At 44.3% G+C, this 13,140-nt stretch overlaps 1 protein-coding gene across 2 annotated transcripts in view; it reads right to left on the bottom strand.

Annotated features, from left to right (window-relative positions):
* Nucleotides 1-11,156: 11,156 nt before the first annotated feature.
* KHDRBS1 (KH RNA binding domain containing, signal transduction associated 1) overlaps nt 11,157-13,140 on the bottom strand; it is a 43,145-nt gene continuing 41,161 nt past the window's right edge. For both annotated transcript variants that reach the window (XR_010750226.1, XR_010750225.1), the window contains one exon: nt 11,157-11,838. The gene's annotated coding sequence lies outside the window, so the exon portion shown is untranslated. The remainder of the gene's footprint in view (nt 11,839-13,140) is intronic.

Genomic DNA, 13,140 nt, shown 5'->3' with positions numbered 1-13,140 from the left:
TGCTGCGCGCTCACGCCTCGCCGCTAAATTTGCATACAAGGCGGGATAGAGGCTGGGGGCGCGCTTCTTAAAGGGGCCGTCTAGACAAAGGCGGAGCCTGCATGGTCTTTGTCTCGTAGTCTCCACGCCTTTCCTGCAGTGCTGCTAAAGAAACCCGAGAAGCAGGGAAACCGACGTCCTGCTCTTCCGTGCGCGCTTTCTCGCAGCATCTCTTCAGGTCCGAGCAAGGGGGCCGGAACCCGCCTCTTGGCTCAGTTCCTGCCCGAAGTGGACGGGATCCTTGAGTAGCCCATAGGCTGCCAAGATTGAACACCTCCCAAATTGGGTTGTCACCTTTCTCTCCGGCCGTATTGCTCTTTGGTCTACCGCAGTCAAAACCTGGGAGTTATTTCCCCGTTTCTCTCGGCCCCACGTCTAATCTTTTACCTAGTCTTGCGGACTCTTAAGATCTACTCCCCTGCTACCACCTATTCAAATCCTGACTCCGCCAGTTCCCAGCCTTGAAATCATGTTACAGGTCTTGGTGAGGATTAAATGAGAATGCATGTAAAACAGAATCTGTTTTATAAATGTTTGCCATCATTATTATGATGAGGTATGGCAAGCACTCAACACAGAAAGCACTCAATAAATGAGCTACTACTACTAATTGTTATGGTTTCTTCCCTTATAAGACTTATAAACTGTGTTAATCAACTGGTAGCTCCATCACTTAGCACAGTGCTTGGCACATAATGAACAGTAATGTTTAATTGTATGAATTAGATAATTGATATTCAGAGATAACAGTCAAATGGGAGGAAATGGACATCAACTTAGTAAATTCTGTAGTATGTTAGAAGGGAATGATTGCTGTGGAGGAAACAGGAAAGGGGGATGGCAGGGTAGTCATAGTAGGCTTCCCTGAGGTGATTTTTGAGCAAACATTTGAAGGAAATGAGTGAGTCAGTCATGCAGATATCTGGGGCAAGGGGGCATTTCAGGCAGACAAAGTCAATGGAAAGACCCTCAGGCACATATATATACATGCCTGGTATGTTTAAGAAACAAGGGAATAGGACAGGTGTCGGGAACCTTTTTGGCTGAGAGAGCCATGAACGCCACATAGCTTAAAATTAATTCCGTGAGAGCCTTACAACGACCCGTGTACCTTATGCATTATCCAATAAAAATTTGGTGTTGTCCCGAAGGACAGCTGTGATTGGCTCCAGCCACCTGCACCATGAACATGAGCGGTAGGAAATGAATTAATTGTAATACATGAGAATGTTTTATATTTTTAACGTTATTATTATTATTTTTTTAAATAGAAACCTTTTTAAACATTTTTATTTATTTATTTTTTATAGAGACAGAGTGAGTAGGAGAGAAGGATAGACAGGGACAGACAGGAACGGAGGGAGATGAGAAGCATCAATCATTAGTTTTTCATTGCGCGTTGCAACACCTTAGTTGTTCATTGATTGCTTTCTCATATGTGCCTTGACAGCGGGCCTTCAAACAGACCGAGTAACCCCTTGCTGGAGCCAGCGACCTTGGGTTCAAGCTGGTGGGCCTTTGCTCAAACCAGATGAGCCCGCGCTCAAGCTGGCGACCTCGGGGTCTCGAACCTGGGTCCTCCGCATCCCAGTCCCACGCTCTATCTACCGCGCCACCGCCTGGTCAGGCACGTTATTATTTTTTTATTAAAGATTTGTCTGTGAGCCAGATGCAGCCATCAAAAGAGCCACATCTGGCTCACAAGCCATAGGTTCCCGACCCCTGGAATAGGATATGAGAAAGGATGGACTATATAGGACTGTGTGATTTTACTCTGAATGAGATGGGGAACAGTTGGAGGGCTGAACGTCCATTTTTAAGGAATCACCTGGGCCTGCTCTGTGATAATGGACTGTAGGAGCATGGGTGGGAGTGGGGAGACCAGACATAAACCTATGGTAATAACCTTAGCAAGAGATGTTAATGGTTGGTACCATATTGAGTGAGGTGATGAGACATGGTTGGATTTTGGATCTGAAATGAAAGTCAACAGGATTTGTTGACAGATGGATAGATGTGTGGAAGAGACTAAGGATTATTCCAAGGTTTTTAGCTTAGGCAAATAAAAATATAGAATTTAATTCCACATATATACATCTGTAATAGATTTTACACCAAGTCAGGTGTTTTGTTTTGGGCGGGGGAAAAAGCCTGAAAATGGTGGGGGTAGGGGATAAGGAGGAGAATGACCAGGTCACAAAGCAGAGTAGAAACTAGGGCAGAGGTTTCCTTTTCCAACTAAAGAAATGCTGAGCCCTGGCTGGTTGGCTCAGTGGTACAGCGTCGGCCTGGCATGCAGGAGTCCCAGGTTCGATTCCCAGCCAGGGCACACAGGAGAAGCGCCCATCTGCTTCTCCACCCCTCCCCCTCTCCTTCCTCTCTGTCTCTCTCTTCCCCTCCCACAGCCAAGGCTCCATTGGAGCAAAGTTGGCCCAGGCGCTGAGGAAGGCTCTGTGGCTTCTGCCTCAGGCGCTAGAATGGCTCTGGTTGCAACAGAGCAACGCCCCAGATGGGCAGAGCGTTGCCCCCTGGTGGGTGTGCTGGGTGGATCCCGGTTGGGCGCATGCGGGAGTCTGTCTGACTGCCTCCCTGTTTCCAACTTCAGAAAAATACAAAAAGAAAAAAAGAAAAAAAAGAAATGCTGGTAGGAGAGCTGGTTCTGGCCTCTTTATGGTACTACATTTGAAACGCATCTCATTAATTTTTGAATCCTCAAAGTCTAATATTACCTGGCATATGATAGGCATTCCAAATAAGTATTAATTCAGTTGAATTGAGAGAATGGCAAATTGACTCTTGAAAGGCCAATTAGGAAGGGAAGCTAAATGGTTTCAGGAATATTCCATAGAAGCTGGAGGACAGCCATAGCTGGGAACTCATTTCAATGCAGGTCAATAAACTTAAAATTATATATACACACACACACACACACACACACACACACATACACACACACACACACACATACACACATACACACACACACAGAGATACATATATCTACCTGTATGTGCCATGACCAGGGATCAAACCCACAACCTTTGTGTATCCAGATGACACTGTAACCAACTGAACATCCAGCCAAAGCTAATAAACTTCTTTGAGCGTCTAATATATCCTGGGCACTAGGGATACAGAGATGCCACTTATTATTGGGAGAGACAGAGAAAAATCACTAAATTATGGTACAGTGTGATAATACCAGTATGTATCAAATTCTGAGGTGGATGGAAGGTGACTAACTCTGACAGGGGTGGTAGGCAGGAGGCAGCTTTGTGGAAAATGACATCAGAGCTGGCTTCTGAGAGATGGCTAGGAGTTTGCCTGTCATACTTCTATGGGAGGAAGCAATAGCTTGAGTCCGGTAATTGTCTTACTGGGGATGATGGCAGAGGAATGTCTTCATGTGTGTTTATAATGTGGAAGGTGCAGGACTTAGTACATGGTGAATACTCAAGAAATAATTACCGAATTGATTTTAGGGCATTCATATATCCCAGGGTAAGAGTTCACTCAAATGAACCGTTATGCATGTGACCCATTACATGTGGCTCCTGCCCACCTTGTACAGGTCGACTATTGATCTTGCCTGCCCAGCATCTATTCATTCTTACTTCTGCTAGTAAGAACACTGTGATTTTCCCTTGGGGAACTACCCTTCCTTCCACTCAGCTTATGTGGTTTGGTGGGGCTTTTACTCTGCATTTTCAGTGTGGGCAGATGACCCTGGCCTGGTGAATCAAAGCATTTCATCCCTGCCACCCCAGTGACAGTGACTGGTTGTAGGGTTGGGGTGGGAGGCGTTAGTGACCCACCACAGACCAAATGAGATATAACCCTAGGATCTTTGCTAGAAGTACTGAGAAACAATTGGTAACTTCCAGATGGCTAAGCAAATAGGATATAAACATGGAGCTCTTGGGCCCTGGCCAGTTGGCTCAGTGGTAGAGCGTCGGCCTGGCGTGCAGAAGTCCCGGGTTCGATTCCTGGCCAGGGCACACAGGAGAAGCGCCCATCTGCTTCTCCACCCCTCCCCCTCTCCTTCCTCTCTGTCTCTCTCTTCCCCTCCCACAGCCAAGGCTCCATTGGAGCAAAGATGGCCCGGGCGCTGGGGATGGCTCCTTGGCCTCTGCCCCAGGCGCTAGAGTGGCTCTGGTTGCAACAGAGCGACACCTCGGAGGGGCAGAGCATTGCCCCCTGGTGGGCAGAGTGTCGCCCCCTGGTGGGCATGCCGGGTGGATCCCGGTCGGGCGCATGCGGGAGTCTGTCTGACTGTCTCTCCCCATTTCCAGCTTCAGAAAAATACAAAAAAAAAAAACAAAAAAAAAAACAGAAAAAAGAAAAAAGAAAACAAAACATGGAGCTCTTGGTAGGTATCTCACTACTTTTCAGCAGAACTTAACTGACAATAAAGGAAACAGCTATACCTGAAGGCTTTATGGACTTTTTCATCACAAAGTCAGTTTGTGTTTGGTATCTGACAACTGCATCTGAAATAATCCACAATATACATTTCTATCCCAGCCTCTAGCAGAAACACCTAGGGTTTTAGTCCTTTCACATCTGCCTCCTACAGGCTCTCAGGGGAAAATAATTATACAATGGCAAGATGTTGGTTAGCTTCTGTCCTCCAGTTCTGTCGCCACACATCTCAGCTGTTTTGTGACCTTAAAGCCCTCACTTCCCTTCTCTGTCTTCATTTCCTGATTAACTTGCTCTCTGTTGACTCTTCCAGGAGTCTGAGTTTTTAAGGAAATGCCACTGGCTCTAGGCCAGTCCTGTGCCATTGAGTGTCAGGAGTTGCAATCTCTTCCTTGGTTATGCTTTTCTGGGGCCAAGACTGGCACTCTGTCTTCCAGATCAGTTTTCAATCTGGAATATGCAGACCTCTGGTGGTATACAGTGGGGGTGCTGAAGCCATGGGATAAAACACAGTACTGCTTTCTGGAGTGTCAGTTTTATCCATGGAAATGTAAGGCAATATTTTCAACATTAAAGTGTAGGTATTCAGAGCACCTTTTCTGAGCCAGACTTAGATGAATTAAAACCCTGCCTCCATCACTTACTAACTACATGACCTTAGAATTACTTAACTTCTCTGTGCCTGTTTCCTCAAATTTTGAAGATAGTATCAGTACCTATCTTATGAGATTGTTGTAAAAATTAAGTCTATGTAAAGTACTTAGAACAGTGCCTGGTGCATAAGTACTATTTAAATATTAGCCATTACTGTTAAAACATGGATATATTATGAAGTACAAAGAAAACTAATGTAATTTTAAGATACAAGACTTTGAAGAAATGTCACCTGAAGGTCTGACCCAGTTCTGCAGGGATTTGCCTATTTTCTTCTGCCAGCAAGAGTACTTACATCTGTGGAGGAAAGGGAGCCCTGTGCACTACTGGTGGGAGTGTAAATAAGAGCAGCCACTATGGAAAAGTTTGGAGGCTCTTCAAAACATTAAAAATAGAACTACCATGCAATCCTACAATTCAACCTCTGGGTATTTATCCAAAAACAAACACATTAATTGAAACTATGCATCCCTGTTCACTGCAACATTACTTACAATAGCTAAGATATGGAAGCAATCTAAGTTTCTAGTAATAGATGAGTGGATGAAGATGATGTGATATATAGTGGCATATTAATCAGCCATTAAAAAGAATGAAACCTTGCCATTTTCAACACAGAAGGATCTTGCGGGTAATGTACTAGGTGAAATAAGTCAGAGAAAAAGACAAATACTGTATGATTTCATGTATATATGGAATCTAAATAGCAAAATAAATGAACAAAACACAAACAAATGCATAGAGAACAAACTGATGGTTGCCAGATGGAAGCAGGGGAATGGGTGAAATAGGTGAAGGGAAATAAGGCACAAAATTCCAATTATAAAATAAGTCACAGGGATGTGATGTACAGCATAGGGAATAGTCAATAATATTGTAATAACTTAGTGTGGTGACAGATGGTTACTAGACTTAATGTGACCATTTTGTAAGGTATTTAAATGTTAAATCTCTATGTTGTACACCTGAAACTAATATTGTATATATACTATATTCTTTAAAAAAGAATACATTTGGCCTGACCAGGCGGTGGCGCAGTGGGTAGAGCGTCGGACTGGGATGCCGAGGACCCAGGTTCGAGACCCCAAGGTCGCCAGCTTGAGCTCGGGCTCATCTGGTTTGAACAAAGCTCACCAGCTTGGGCCCAAGGTCGCTGGCTCAAGCAAGGGGTCACTCGGTCTGCTGAAGGCCCGCGGTCAAGGCACATATGAGAAAGCGATCAATGAACAACTAAGGTGTCGCAATGTGCAACGAAAAACTAATGATTGATGCTTCTCATCTCTCCGTTCCTGTCTCTGACTCTCTCTGTCTCTGTAAAAGAAAAAAAATAATACATTTGATTTTTACTATAAGAGACTAGAAGAGAGAATCCAGGTGAATTCATGTTTTTCTAATTTCTGGGGCCATTCTCACTTCATGTAACTAGTCTCCCCCATCCACTTTGCATATGTACGGCCTCCCACCCATCGTAATCCAGGCATTTGCCTCCATATCTTATATTTGATTATTAAAAAGATAATATATGCAAGCTTTAAAAAAATAACTATTTCTTCAGTTTTTCAAAAATAGGATTTTATTAAGTATTTGGTGGGAGGTGGGCAATGAAGACAGAAGGGACAACAGCACAAGCAAAGCTCTAGAAGTTATGTTCCAAAAGAGCAAGACCATTTTGGCTTGTGAGTAAAGATGAGGCTGAAAACATAGATTAAGTTTATGGCACTTGAGGATCTTGAATGTTACATATATTTGAATATTACGTATATTGAAGAGTCTGAAGTTGATTTCAACTTTCTAAACCTGTTTCATTTGTAAGATTAGGATAATTTCTCTTATTGAATTGTTGTGAAGATTAACAATAAAGAGAAGCAGATAGATGGGTGAGATGTAAGAAACAAAATGACTGTCTTACAAATTGGAGACAAAGATTCTTGCGTCCGGTATAAAGCAAACCATCCCAACTCTCAGGGTGGCCTGTAATCTAGTGTCGCTGAGATTTTTATATTCCTGTAAGGCACACATACTAATAACCACTAGAGGGAGCTCAATACAAAGGAATCAGAGCTCCCAACTCCAGGAAAATTGTGGTGGGCAAATCTGGGCGGGTGTGTATAATCCTGGACCCAATCCAGACTTTTCAATGGTAGGGGTGGGGCATGGATCTAGGTGCCAACTGGCCCCCTTTTCTTAGGATGTTTAAACACATCCTAAGGACAGGGTTAGGGCATGCTGCTACAACCTAGAGTTTAGCAGCTAACCAGATAAAAGATCTCTAGGATGGGGAGTACAGGATGAGGGCCAGATCTAGTTTGGGGGCCTGAATTACTGTATCTCAAATAAAAAGGGCTTTCACCAACTCTGTTTATAAGCCCAACTTCTTAGAAATACTGGGTACCAGGCCAGGTAGTCTAGCTAGATCTGGGAACCTTAGAAAAGGAGCAGGGCTGCAGTGTGAGGAAGGGGGAAGGACAAAGGGAGGCAGTGCCGTATATCTCACAGTCAGTCTTTAGAGCGGCATCTACATTGACTTAAGACTCCAAGCTTTAAATCTATCATAAAGGGTTATGGGATCTAGTTTCTCCAATCACGACTACTTACCCTGTTTCCCCGAAAATAAGACATCCCCCCAAAATAAGACCTAGTACAATTTTTTTTCAAGCTTAGAAATATAAGGCCTTCCCTGAAAATAAGACCTAGCGCATCTTTAGGAGCAAAAATTAATATAAGACACTGTCTTCTTTCGGGGAAAACAGGGTAGATTGTTGCACATGGAAACAGAGTCACAAGAAATTCTTGATGGAATTCAGTTTGGTTGGTTATGCTGATGTTTGTGATGACTACAGTATATTAACCGACTACAGTAATATTAATGACTATTCCCTATGCTGTACATCACATCCCTGTGACTTATTTTATAATTGGAAGTGCCTTATTTCCCTTCACCTATTTCACCCATTCCCCCACTTCCATCTGGCAACCATCAGTTTGTTCTCTATGCGTTTGTTTGTGTTTTGTTAATTTATTTTTCTATTTAGATTCCATATATACATGAAATCATACAGTATTTGTCTTTTTCTCTGACTTATTTCACCTAGTACATTACCCGCAAGATCCTTCTCTGTTGAAAATGGCAGTTTCATTCTTTTTAATGGCTGATTAATATGCCACTATATATCACATCATCTTCATCCATTCATCTATTATAGTAATATTAATTACTACAGTATATTAATAAATGTTGATTTTTTGGTTCAACAATAAATGTGAATTCTTGTTCATGGAAAAATAAGACGTCCCCTGAAAATAAGACCTAGTGCGTCTTTAGGAGCAAAAATTAATATAAGACACTGTCTATTTTCGGGGAAACACAGAACTATTAATTGTAACATTTCATACAACTTTTACAAAACCTCCTTTGTCTTCTCCACTTACCTGCACGAGTTAAGCAGGAATTTATGTGTTGCAGATGTTAAAATGAAGGCCTAGAGGCATTTAGCAATTTACCCAAGATCAAATAACACTCAAGGGCAGAGTTGGGCCTGGAAGCAGTTGGAGTGGCTCTGAGGGGCCCAGGAAAGGGAAGACAGGCCTACAGAGCAAGAGCCTTCTGAACTGCTGCAGCAAGCACTGGCTCCCGGCCAGGCTTCATACCGCCCCTCCAGGGCCAGCTCTGCTGCTAGGCCCCAAGCTGCCAGCCCAGCCTCCACACTCCCACCCCAGTCCCCTGAGAGTCCATCACCCTGGCAACAGCCAGAGAAAAGCCCAGCTAAAATATTTATGGCTCAGAACAGTCCAGAGGCTTCCGATGGGGGGAGGGGAAAGGTTGATGTCATCCCTTCTCTGCTTGCAGGCTGGGTGACTGACATGCAGGGCAGCTGGGCCAAGCCCAATAGGTCAGGGCTCTCAAAGGAAGCTCCCTAAGGCTGCAAGTGTTAATGAGAGGAGGGAGGAGTCTGCATGTGACAGACATGACAGGTGACAAGACTGAGAAAGAAACAGAAGATGGGGGAGGGGGAGGAGGAAGAAAACTCAAGTGTTGAGCAGTATTATGTATAGACCCTGTGCTAGGTATTTCACACATTCCATTTGCTTTTCAGATCCCATTCAGGGAATAGGGATTATTATCTTACTCTTATGGAGTTAACAGGCCCCCAAAATACATGACAAGTGATGAGCTAGGATTTGAATCCAGACGGGTTTGGTGTTAGCCCTGTGAGCTTTCCATAAAATTCCGTGGCTCCCAAGTAGATACCCTGCATTTGGGGGTTGAGCATGTGGCTGCCTAGGAACCTAGGACTGGCTTCTCAGACAGTGACCCCAGCTCTATGTCTCCAGCTACCTATGACCAGGGTGCCATCTGATGCCCTAACTCCTCACCCCAAATCCCTCTCCGCCTGCTAAACTAAAGCAGGTCCTCAAATGCAGATAAAGGGACTCTGGCCACAAGGTGAGGCCTACAAGACCAAGAAACCAGGAAACTGCAGCCTCAGTGGTCAATCCTGGACTGAGTCCCAGTGCTAACCTGGGTTGACAAATCCATTTTAATTTGTCTGGCATTTTCCTGGTCTCAGCAACGAAAAACTCCACATCCTAGGAACCCTCTCAGTTCTGGGTAAACCTGATTTGTCATCCTTAACAAACCTCTTAAACAAACACAACGCTTTACTGCTTCAAAATAGTTGTGCTGAAAGAGGTACAAACAAGTTGAAAGCAGGGACTATGAAAATCTAATAGCCCCCTTTTTTAACCTTAGGCATGTTATTTACCCTTTTTGAAGTTTTTTTTTTTTTTAATTTAATTTTTTACAGAGACAGGGATAGACAGGAACAGACAGACAGGAACGGAGAGAGATGAGAAGCATCAATCATTAGTTTTTCATTGCGCGTTGCAACACCATAGTTGTTCATTGATTGCTTTCTCATATGTGCCTTGATCGCGGGCCTTCAGCAGACCGAATAACCCCTTGCTGGAGCCAGTGACCTTGGGTTCAAGCTGGTGGGCTTTTCCTCAAACCAGATGAGCCTGCACTCAAGCTGGCGACCTCGGGGTCTTGAACCCGGGGGTCCTCTGCATCCCAGTCAGACGCTCTATCCACTGCGCCACCACCTGGTCAGGCTTATTTACCCTTTTTGAACCTGTTTCCTCATCTATAAAATGAGTATGACAGATTGGAGATTAGGTGAAACAGTGCATATAAATTCTTGACATAGTACCTGGTATATACTAAGCATTCAATAAATTATTAGCTACTATTCATAATGTAATCAATAATGAAGATAACGTGCTCAGAGGTTAAACAACTTGCCCACAGTAAATCAACTAATTTTAATATCCCTTTCCTGCTAAGAATAAATCTAAGCTTATTAGACAGTCCTAGGCTCAATTAAAAGGCCCACAAGGTCTGTCCCCAAGTTCAGACCTTCCACTTGATCCACTGTGAGGAGAAATCGCCAAAAGGCATCAAAGGAAGAGCTCACCTGACCAGGCGGTGGCACAGTGGATAAGAGCGTCGGACTGGGATGCGGAGAACCCAGGTTCGAGACCCCGAGGTCACCAGCTTGAGCTCAGGCTCATCTGGCTTGAGCAAAAAGCTCACCAGCTTGGACCCAAGGTCGCTGGTTTGAGCAAGGGGTTACTTGGTCTGCTGAAGGCCCGCGGTCAAGGCACATATGAGAAAGCAATCAATGAACAACTAAGGTATCATAACGAAAAACTGATGGTTGATGCTTCTCATCTCTCTGTGTTCCTGTCTGTCTATCCCTATCTATCCCTCTCTCTTTCTCTCTTTCTCTGACTCTGTTAAAAAAAAAAAAAAAAAGGCATCAAAGGAAGAGCTCAATAGGAGAGGCTCAGTGTAAAACCACCTGGGACATCAGTTCATAGGAAACCAGAAGTCCATATCAAGGGCTGATTTTCCAATCCTTTAAGAGAAAATGTTAGGACAAGTAGCTAGCCTAATATACCTGGAAGGAAGGTGGCAGCTATACAGGAGGGCTTTGGCTCTCTCCCCAAGTTGATAGAAGCTCTCAGAGTGGGACTACTCATCACTTGACCAAACCTTTATTGAGCCCCTCTGTGCCAGACATTTGCTGGGGAAGGGATACAGTACAGAGGTAAAACCCTTCCCCTAAAACAGCTTTGTGAACAAGGTTAGGTATCAACAAAAAAGAGAACAGGTGCAGAGGTTAAATGACTTGCCCCAAATAAATGAACCTCCTCACTTGGCTCTCCTCAGCCTGTTGCAGAGGTGGTGACCAGCTTCTCTCCAGGAGCCCTCTGGAAGTGTCCAAGGGCTCCCAGGCTGGCACCCACAAAACAGGTGTGACAGGGAAGCAGGAGATGGTAGGGTGTTGGTAGGGTATTCCAGCCAGTTCTGCTGGGGGCTAAGTGGAAGCAGGCAAACTGGGAATGACATAGCAGGAGTTGCCAGTTTATTCAGATTTAGGAGGCCATGCTGAGGATACTGTTAGTCCCCTTCAACTCTTTAAAGTTCTGAGCATGCGTAACTGTTAGTATCACAGTGCCCTGTAGCCCTGAGGACTCCATTCTGGGCCTACAGACTCTTAGGGGATCCTGGCTGGCTTTCTGTGGGTAAATCAGACAGATCAAAGAGGTGGGTAAGAACAGACTGTTGATCTCTCTTGGGTTTCTCTGTGCTCAGCAAATGCCCTCAGGCCAGCCTTGACACAGCAGGCAGCTCTCCCAGTTTCCGGAGTCCTCTGATAGCTGCAAAGACACAGGCAGAAAATTAAGGAACATGAAGATGCCACACCATGTTGCTTCCCAGCCTCCCATATGGCCAAGCTGCCTCCCTTACAATCTCCCCACCCACAGCACAACTGCAGTTGTTTCATTCAGTACAAGGTTTCTATGTGGACAGATGAGTAGAACACAGATATCCACAGCCCATGAGCTGTCTTTTCAAGTCAGTCAGGCACATGGACTCTTACACCTCATACGTTCCAGCCTTAGCCATGAGTGATTGGGAGCTGAATCAACTAAACCTTGGGGGCTTTTAGTTTTACAAGCTTTGAGACCTCCAGCTTTATAAAGGAGAAATGCTGCCTGTTCCCCCACAGATGTGTAAATGATACAGATGAACAAAGAGCTTTAGAAGTCTTTGGAAGAAAGGGAAAGGGGAAATAGGCATCTTCTAGCACCTCAATCCTATGTTCAGGTGTGACCTGTGGTGATGCAGTGAATCAAACGTCAACCTGGAATCCTGAGGTCGCCAGTTCGAAAGCTTATGCTTGCCCGGTCAAGGCACATATGGCAAGCAATCAATGAATAACTAAAGTGAAGCAACAATGAGTTGATACTTCTCACTACTGCCCCTTCTGTAAAACCAACAAAATAAAATCTGAAAAAAAAAATCCTATGTTCAGAGGTCTATCCCTTCTGGCCTTATGAGGGATTCAGCCCAGCCCCAAATAATCAGGGTTATCCACGGGAGAGATACAGCCTAAGTCTGTGGCACAGGGCAGGGTCTTGCTCTGATGCCAAAGCCTGTGGCAGTGCTCCCATATTTAAAAAAAAATGGCACCGTAAAGGCCAGTAACCTGGGAGCCCCCCTTTTTTCCTCCTATATCTAATCAACCGCCCATTATATTCATTCTACCTCCTAAAAGTTCCTGAATCCATTTACTTCACTACATTTTCACTACTATCATTCTATAAATATTATAGGTCTTCTTCATTTCTTGCCTGGACTATAATCCATTCTCTACTCAGGAGCAAATGAAGTTGAAAAACCAGAAATCTAATCATGTCACTTCCTACCCCACACTTCCTCCTGGATTCAATGGTCTTCAGTGATGACCACAGAATAAGGATCAGATTTTCACCTCACCTTGAACCTGCCTCAGTCCTACCCTCTACCTAGAATGTGCTCCATGCTCTTCTCCCAATCCATCTCTTCAGTCTTTTACCTAGATAATGCTTTCCCCTTTAGATGTCAGCTTAAACATTATTAGCCCCCTACTATGTGCCCTCATAGCACCGACAGCTGATATAATATGTCTCCCCAAA

Source organism: Saccopteryx leptura, chromosome 3 (genome assembly GCF_036850995.1).
Source record: "Saccopteryx leptura isolate mSacLep1 chromosome 3, mSacLep1_pri_phased_curated, whole genome shotgun sequence".
NCBI classification, from domain to species: domain Eukaryota; kingdom Metazoa; phylum Chordata; class Mammalia; order Chiroptera; family Emballonuridae; genus Saccopteryx; species Saccopteryx leptura.
This window is presented reverse-complemented; position numbering and strand designations above follow the sequence as displayed.